The 9,702-nt window shown below is 36.2% G+C and overlaps 1 protein-coding gene across 1 annotated transcript in view; it reads left to right on the top strand.

Annotated features, from left to right (window-relative positions):
* The first annotated feature begins 207 nt into the window (after positions 1-207).
* OTOL1 (otolin 1) overlaps positions 208-9,702 on the top strand; it is a 52,612-nt gene continuing 43,117 nt past the window's right edge. The window contains exon 1 of the mRNA XM_017656957.3: positions 208-607. The gene's annotated coding sequence lies outside the window, so the exon portion shown is untranslated. The remainder of the gene's footprint in view (positions 608-9,702) is intronic.

The raw sequence follows: 9,702 nt of genomic DNA, 5'->3' as shown, positions 1-9,702 counted from the left end.
CTCATTGTGACATTATTTTTTATGCTAGATGTGTGGGCAGAATTTTAAGATAGACCCAAGATTCTCACTCCCTGCCACAATATATGCCTTGTATAACCCCTTTCTCTTGAGTGAAGCAGAGTCTGTGAATAGGATAGACTGCCACTCTCAAGTTTAGGCTACATTATATGGCAAAATAAAAGGAATTTTTTTCAGATGTAATTAAGGTCCATAATCAGTTAGGGACTTTGAGTTTATCAAAAGGAACATTATGTTGAGTGGGTCTAACCTAATCAAATGACTCCTTAAAAAAGAAATTCTTTGGATGGCTTTAGAGAACTAAGCTACTAAATGTGAGAAGATCTCTGGAGGAGATCCTATGGTAAGGACCCCAGGGAAGCTTCTAGGTTTTGACAGTAGCCCTGTCTTATAGCAAGCAAGAAAACAGGACTTCACTTTACAACCACAAGGAGCTGAATTCTGCCCTCAACCAGTGAATTTGGAAAAGGATTCCAAACTACACTTGAGATCACAGCCTTTGTCAGCACTTTGATTTCAGCTTTATGGGATGCTAAGCAGAGAAACCAGGTAACCTGTGTCCAGACTCCTGACCCACGGAAACCATGAGGTAATAAATTTTTGTTGTTTTATGTTAATAAATTTGTGGTATAATTTGTTATGTAGCAATAGAAAACTATGTGCTGAAAAATGACAAAACAAAATGTCTATCAATAGGGGACATTTTGAATAGACAATGGTACATTCTTACAATGGAATACTGTGTAGTTGTAAAAAAGAATAAAGAAGATGTAGCTGAGGAATGGTGTTTTCATGTGCAATTTTTTGTATTTTTAAAAAAAGTAACTATGAGTACTTATACACTGCAACATAATGATATAAGACATAAATATTTGGTCACTCAGATGACCAATATATATTTTTCAGATGTATTTGCCTTCATCCACAGTTTCTGTGAACACCTCAGAGCCATAAAGGTGAAACAGGTATATTTATTAATGAAGGTCACTTTTGGGCTCCACCCAAAAGTGGGGTCTGGTTGCCAGGAGGACCAGCCATGTGATTAGAGGACTGGGGCTTTCAGTCCTACCCCATGACCTCCAGGGAGGGGAGAGAGACTGTAGAATTAATGAATCAGCCAATGGCCAATAACTTAATCAATCATGACTATGTAATGAAGCCTCCATAAAAACCTGGTTGAAAGCTTTTCAGTTCCTTTTTTCCTTTTGGGGAGCTTCTATGGTTGGGGAACCAAAATACTTCCTTATAACACCAAGCCAGGCTCTGAGCTCCACGAGGACGGACGTTAGCCTGTGTATTTCTTCATCTGACTGTTTATTCATATCGTTTGTCACATCCTTTAATAAACTGATGAATGTAAGTTTCCTGAGTTCTGTGAGCTATTCTAGCAAGTTAATCAAATCTAACGGTGGTCAATGGAACTTCCAATCTGTAGCCAATCAGTAAGAAGCACAGGTAGGAGCCTGAGGCTTACAGCTGGCATCTGAAGTGAGTGGGGGTGTGGTATAAATGCATACCACTATAATTTAAAAGCAGTTCTATGAAACTATATATATAGTTGAATTATTGATCCTATAATACAGAGAAATGCAACATATTTAACAAAAACAGCACAAAGGAGGTAGGTAGGAGCAAAGCTATATTAGAATAAAAAAATGATACCAGAAGGTAATGATTCTGTGGGAACCAAGGGAGAAAATGAGAAATGGTAAATAAAGAGATTCATTTAATAAACTCTAGATATATACTTGCTCTCTCTTATTCTCTCAACTTCTTAAAAAGACAAAACTATATATAGTAATAGAACAGTGTATTGTTGGGTTTGTCACATATATAGATGTGATATGTGTAACAATTATGGCACCAAGAGGGGAAAGAGAAAATAGAGCTATATACAAGAGAATTGAAAACATAGGTCCACACAATAACTTGTACACAAATGTTCATAACAGCATTATTTCATGATATCAAAAAATTTGAATCACCTCAAATGTCCAACTGGTAAATGGACAAGCTAAATGTGGTATATCCATACAATGAAATATTTATTCAGCTATTAAAAGGAACAAAGTACTGACAAATGCTATAATAGGGATAAACCTTGAAAACATGCCAAGTGAAAGAAGGCAGACAGAAAAGATTGCATTTTGTATGATTCTGATTATATAAAATATCCTTTATAGGCAAATCTATAGAGACAGAAACTATATTAGTAGTTACCTAGTGTGGGGATGGGGGAGCGGATGGGGTGGGAAAAATAAGGAGTTAGTACTGATGAGTATGGGATTTCTTTTTAGGGGAATGAAAATGGTGTAAAATTCATTGTGGGTGATGGTTGTACACTTCTGTGAACATAATAAAAACAATTGAATTGCTTACCTTAAATGAATGAATTGTATAGTATGTGAATTATATCTTAATAAAAATGTTTAGAAAAAGCCTAATGAAATCATGTCAGCGGGACATAGGAGCCAGCTGGAAAGGAGCTCCCCAGTGCATGGGACAATTTGAGTATCAAAAATGCTGCATTAAAGTGAAACACAGCACATATGTAAAGACCACTGAGTTTGTAATGGCAACAAAACGAAGAACAAAATATCTCACCAATCACCACTGGAGGTTGCCAGAGTACCAATGATTTCTCTGAAAACCGAAAAAGTAAAAGAATCAAGCTCATCTTTCCTTGCCTGCATGAATTGTACATTTATGTAACCGAATGGTTGATGAAGGAAAATCCTTCTGTAATGAAGAAGTACAGCTAGTAGATGTAGAAAGAATCATAGAATTAGAAAAATCACTGTTTTGCAACTTCTAATGAAATAATGCTCAACAATCATATATTATAATACATACAGTATAAGTAATAAAACATGAGTAAAAGGTTAATGGGAGAATTTTATAATGGAGGGATCAGGCTGATATCTGAATCCTATGATTTCATCCTTTCAGCTTTATTGAGAAGTAACTCATATATAATACAACTTACACTTTAAAGCTTACAATTCAGTGTTTTTTTATGATAGTCACAGAGTAGTGCAACCATCATCATTATCTAATTCTAGAACATTTATTATCACTTCATAAAGAAACTCCATACCTATTAGCAGTAATTCCCCATTTTCCCTGGCACCAGTTATTAGCAACCACTAATCTATTTTCTCTCTATAGATTTGCTTATTCTGGACATTTCATTTAAACAGAATCATATAATATGGCTTCTTCACTTACAATGTTTTCATGGTTATCCATGTTGTAACTTGCATCAGTACTTTGTTCCTTTTAATTGTTGAATAATATTCCGTTATATGAGTATACCCCATTTTGTTCATTCATTAGTTGATGGACATTGGCTTGTTTCTATTTTTGGCTATTGTGAATTATTCTGCTAAAAGCATTTGTGTAAAAATCTTTGTGTGGACATATGTTTTCAGTTCTTTTGGTTATCTATGCAGGAATGAAATTGCTGGGTCATGTGGTAAATTATATTTAACTTTGTGAGGTGATTCCATCTTATCACTAAAAGTAAGACAATCGAATATTATGTACTTCATAATGTGATATAAATAATAACATAGCATACCTATAAAGTATTCTGGGCTAATCAGCTGAATCTGAATATAATCAAGTGTCTAGATGAGGAGTCGAAACTTTTTTTATGTAAAGGACCAGATAGAAATTTTTTAGAAGAGATTTGAGACTTTCTTTAGTGAAGTAGAGTAGATATACAGTATTATATTGGTTTCAAGTACATAGCACAGTGGTTAACCAGGTACCCACATTATTAAATCCTGACCCCAATCAGTACAGTTACTATCTGTCAACACAGATATTACAGAATCATTGCCTATATTCTACATGCTGTACTACCATACTTGTGACTGACGTATTATGCAGATAGTAAATATTTTAGGCTTTGTGATCCATACAGTGTCTGCTACAACTTCTAGTTATTTGCAACTAGAGTTCATGCTATTATAGCATGAAAGGAAATATAGACAATATGTAAATAAATATCATGGCTTTGTCCCAGTAAAACTTTATTTATGGAGCAGGTATCAGGTCACATTTGACCCTCAAGCCACACTATGCCAATCCTTATTTGAGATTTTTCAGAAAGCCTAGAAGATAGAGAAACACGTTAAATTAGCTGAACCCAGAAGTGACACAAATGACCTGTTTTTTTTTTTTTTAGTTAATGTCATGAAAAAGTCTCACATTCTACTTTTTCCATACATGCTTTCTTTTTGATCTCATCGTGAGTGAGTAATGAAAAGGAAGCCTGGGTGTACTGGAAAGAGTACACTGGCTTACAACATATTCTCCAGTGACTTTATTGTGCTTGCCTTTTTTCTAGTGGTGAAAGAACCCTCTGTTTGCAACAATTATAGTTCTTCATCCCTATAGCAACAGTAATCCCTCCAAGACATGAACATGTCAGACCAATCAGAAGTTCTCCCTCAGATTTTCTCTTTTTCAAAGTGAAGCTAGGAGAAAAAACCTCTCTTTTCTCCCTGGTTGTAAGAGTTTAAGGTTGCAAGCCCAAAATGACTCTGGTCTCAAGAGTTTTAGGTCTGGGCAGCCATGGATCTTTAGAGAATGAAGCCAACCTGAAATGAGAGAAGGAAAAAGGAAAAGTGTGTGTGTGTGTGTGTGTGTGAGAGAGAGAGAGAGAGAGAGACAGAGAGAGAGAGAGAGAGAGAGAGAGAGAGAGAGAGAGAGAGAGACATACGCATACAGAGAATGGGAAGAGAGGGGAAGGAGGAGAAGGAAAGGGAGAGATGTTATTTGCAACTAGAATTCTGTTTACTATGCTCATCTTAAAGAATTTTTGAGAGGGTTAGACATAATATGTGTAAGATTGCTGACATAATAGACTTTTAATAAATGGATCAATTTTTACCAAACCACAAATTGCTTATTATATCTCTTGCATTATTATTTAATTTGCTGTATTTCTATGCCTTATCTTACAACCAGACTGTCAATTCTATGAAGGCAGGAAATGTGTATATTATGCTTCCTTGGCTTCCAGAGAGTCTAGCATGAGCTAACTTAATTTCTGTGAAAAATATATGCTTCATTGATAAATAAGAATATGAATTTAAATAGATCATATCACTAGAATGACCTTAGTATTTTTTAATGAATGTAGACTTGTCTTCTATGAATGTATCCCAAGTTAGAAGTGGTATTTTAATGGAAGAACCTTCTCGGGAGTAGTAGTATTTTTTCAGTTAGTGGCAGAAATATGGTTAGTCAGTTAAATTCTAAGAAATGTTTTTCTTGGAAATTCATGGGTGAGATGTTAAAGCTCATGTAATTTAGGTTAGTTGAATATTTAAGGCACATTTTTAGCTTAATTGCTAGAAAGCAATATCACTACAAGTTGAAATAGTTTTAAAATAGAGGAAGACTTATAGTGGAAGAATAGAGGAAGAATTACAGTGAACATGTCTTTTAGAATAAGTGGCATTCTAAACAAATTCTGAAAAAAGTCATTAGAGGTATTCAGAGCAATTAGTTAGTGATTCTTAAAAGACCCATATAAGTTGAATTTATTTACTTACATAGGCTTTAAATATATATATATAATATATAATACTAAAAATTTCTGTCCAAGTTTTTAAATAAGTAAGTTAAACTCTTTAATTTTTTTCTAAAAACAAAATTGTTTAGGACCCTAAAAATATCTATTGCTGTTCTGAATACAAAATTTTACCTACCAAATATGATGTCAGGCCCTTCAAAAATTTTAAACAAATATGAATATACCCCAGTTGTAACATCACTGTAAGACATATTCTGTAGCTTCCTCTTATTAGCTAATGATAATTTTTGACAACTTCCTCATTCTCAGGAAATATTACAATTAAATAAAATTTTTGTCATCTCAATAATAATAAATACTTCCTTATTTATACTTACATGGGAAATTTCTCTTTTAAAAATGCTGCCCTAAGAAAATATTTTCTTCTTGTGGTTCAGCTAATACATGAGCAGAATTTGATTTATACAAGTTATTGGACAAAAATAAACTATGATGCTTTTGCTTGAGCTTAAATATTTAGTTTTATATACATAAATATTTAAAAATTATATTCTTAGCTACCATTCTGCCCATGATGGATTCACAGAGGCAAGATTTATCTTACAGCTAAATTACCAGGCAAACTATATGAAACGATGGCTTTCAGGTATTGGTATAGGATCATCATCCTTGAGAGAAGGAAGCAAACAAAGGGAGCCCTATGGCTGCTCAAGCTACAGGCTGAAGAGAGTTTCCCGGTGCAGGGAAGGTTTTGTTTGTTCAGCAAACAAAACCTGGCAATCTCCCTAATGGAGGAGACAGAGTGCCGAATTCATGGAGGCCAAGACACTTAAAATGGAAAGGACAGAGCACTGGAGAGGAGAGAGCTGCACAGTGAGAGAGTCTGGAGACCTGACTTTCAAATGTTTATCCAGAAAGAATCAGGCAGAATAGTCCATGGAGCTCACATAATGCCAGGAATAGTTTGTGTTCCTACTAGCCAAGGTAGAAAGGCCTCTTAGGTTCTATCTCCTTATCAAGAGGCAAAAAACTCCATGATATGCTCAGGTGTCAGGGAGGCAAAGGGGAACCCCTGGTAGGTGGTGTGAATGGTGGGACACAATAGTTATGCGTGAAGTCCTCTTTCACTTCCCCACCTCAGTGAGTATACCCAAGAGTAGCACCTGCCCTGTCCCCACCTGTGTGAGTGAAATTGGCAAAGATTAAAGAGGAAAAGTGGCCTGAGAACTCTCTCTGTGTGATTTGTTATGGAGGGAAGAAACCCATCTCTTTCTTGCAGTATTGCTAAAATCCCTTCAGCTTTTAGAGGCAACTCTGAGAGGTTTAAATAAATGGCACAGACCAGCCAGTCCAGGGACTACAGGTGATAAGGGCAACCTTCTTCTATGGAAAATATTCCACGTGTACTTGAAAAGAATGTGTATTCTGCTGTTTTTGGTTGGAATGTTGTATATATATCTGTTAAGTCCATCTGACCAGATGTGTTATTCAAAGCCACTATTTCTTCATTTATTTTCTGTCTGATACTCTCTTCAACAATGTACATGGGGTGTTAAAGGCCCCTCCTATTTCTCCTTTTATGTCTGTTAATGTTTGCTTTATGTATTTACATTTTGAGTACATAGATATTTACAATTGTTATATCCTTTTGTTGGATTGAAACTTTTATCTTTATGTAATGCCCTTCTTTGTTTCTTACTAGAGTCTTTGTTTTTAAGTCTATTTTGTCTAATGTAAGCATGGCTATCCCTGCTTTTTTTTCCCTCTTTTATTTGCATGGAATATCTTTGTCCATCCCTTCAGTTTCAGTCTGTGTGTGTCATTAGGTCTGAAGCAAGTCTCTGGTAGGCAGCATATAGATGGGTCTTGTTTTCTTATCCATGCAGTCACCCTATGTCTTTTGATTGGAACATTTATTCCATTTACATTTAATTATTGTAGGTATGTACTTCTTGCCATTTTATTAATTGTTTTCTGGTTGTTTTTGTTTATCAATAATTATTGATAGGTATGTACTTCTTCCCATTTTGTTGTTTTCTGTTTTTTTTTGCTGTTCCCCATTCCTTTCTTCTTTTTTGCTCTCTTCCTTTTTGGTTTGATGACTTCTCTAGTGTTATGCTTAGATTCTTCTTCATTCATTGTTTTGTATCTATTATAGGTTTTTGATTTGTCATTACCAGGAGGTTCATATATTACATTCTAAGCATATAGCAGTCTAAATTGGTTGATGGTCACTTAAGTTTGAACACAGTCTAAAAACAGTACATTTTTATTCTCCCTTCTATGTTTTATGTGTATGATGTCATATTTTTCATCTTTTTCTTTTTGTGTATACCTTAACTAATTTTTGTAGATATAATTGATTTTACTACTTCTGTCTTTTAACCTTCATCAGTTAGCTTTATAAGTGATTAATCTATTACCTTTGCAATATGTTTGCTCTTTTTTACCAGTGAAAATTTTGCTTCCATCATATTCTTACTTCTAGATATGGCCTTTTCTCTTCCACTTAAATAAGTCCTTTTACCATTTCTCATAAAGCCAGTTTAGTGGCGATGAACTTGATTAACTTGCACTTGTCTGGGAAATTCTTTACCTCTCCTTCAATTTTGAATGATAACCTTTCTGGATAGAATATTCTTGGTTGTAGGTTTTTTTTTTCCTTTAAGCACTTTGAATATATCATGCTACTCCCTCTATCTGTGAAGTTTTTTTCTGAAAAGTGAACTGATAGCCCTATAGGATTTCCTTTTTAAGGAAATATATGTTTTTCATTTGCTGCTTTTCAGATGTGCTCTTTATCTTTAATTTTTTCCAGTTTAATAAACCCATGGACCTCCTTGGGTTTATCTTGTTTGGGGCTCTCTATACTTCCTGGACATGGATGTCTGTTTTCTTCTTCAATTAGGGAAATTTTCCCCAAATATTTCTTCAAAGAATAAAATTTCTGCCCCCTCCTCTTCTCTTTTGGGGATCTCTATTAATGGGAATATTATTACACTTAAAGTTGTCAGAGATCCCTTAACCTTGACTCATTAAAAAAATTTTTTTTCTTTTTGCTGTTTAGCTTGGTTGCTTTCTACTATCGTGTCTTCCAGATGGCTGATCCATTCTTCTGCATCCTATCATCTGCTGTTGATTCCTTCTAGTGTATTTTTCATTTCAGTTATTGAATTCTTCAGCTCTGCTTGGTTCTTTTTTATATTTTCTATCTCTTTGTTCAAGTTCTCACTGAGTTCATCCACTCTTCTCTCCAGTTGGGTGAGCATCTTTATGACCTTGTGTGGAAGATTACCTTGTTTGTCGACTCTCTGTGTCAGTTTCTATTATTAGGTAGGTCAGCTATGTCTCTTTGTTTTGACAGTAGTGACATCATGTAGAAAGTGTCCTGTGTCCTCTGGTCACCAGAATCAACTGCTCCAGAGCTTTCCCATATATAAGCTGCACACATTCTCCTGTTCTTTGTGCTACCACTGCTTTGGGCACACTGCTGGACAGAGTGGACTCCAGCCCTGGCTATCTGCAGTGACTGACCACAGTTGCTGTGAGCACCTGGTATGTAGCCTGGTCTTTGGTGCAACTTGCTGAAAGGCTCAATTGTATGTACTGCAGGTGTGCTGGTGAGTGGGGCTGCTTACCCCTCTTGGGGACAAGAGTCACTCTGGAGGGGTGCTGGTCCTCATGAGAGCTGCCTGCTGGATGGGCGGGGGGTGGAGGTGGCAAAGCCCCTTTGGAAGTGTACCTGCCAGGGAGGGAGAGTTGGGAGTGGTGAGTCTGCAGGAGTACCAGTGCAGGTCAAGCAGTGCTAGCAAGATGAAGAAGTTCAGAATGAGCTCTTAGAAGCATCCAGCCAGCTAGGCTGAAGGGGGGCAAGAAAAGTGGTGCCTGCCAGCACTTCCACTTTTGGAGAAAGCTCCTGCAAATCCTTACCGCCTCCCCCCCACCCCCCAGTAACGGTCTTAAAATTAGTAAATCTCCTTTACACATAACCCAGGTGCTTTCCAAATTGCTGCTTCTATGCAGGGTCTAAACCAATTGATGTGGCATGCAGGCCATTTAAAAGCAGAGCCTTGGTTTCCTATATCTCTCAGGTTGCCCCACAGTTAAGCCCCACTGTGTTCCGGGCTCAGGTCCCC

The sequence above is a fragment of the Manis javanica genome, chromosome 3 (assembly GCF_040802235.1).
Source record: "Manis javanica isolate MJ-LG chromosome 3, MJ_LKY, whole genome shotgun sequence".
Lineage (NCBI taxonomy): Eukaryota > Metazoa > Chordata > Mammalia > Pholidota > Manidae > Manis > Manis javanica.
This window is presented reverse-complemented; position numbering and strand designations above follow the sequence as displayed.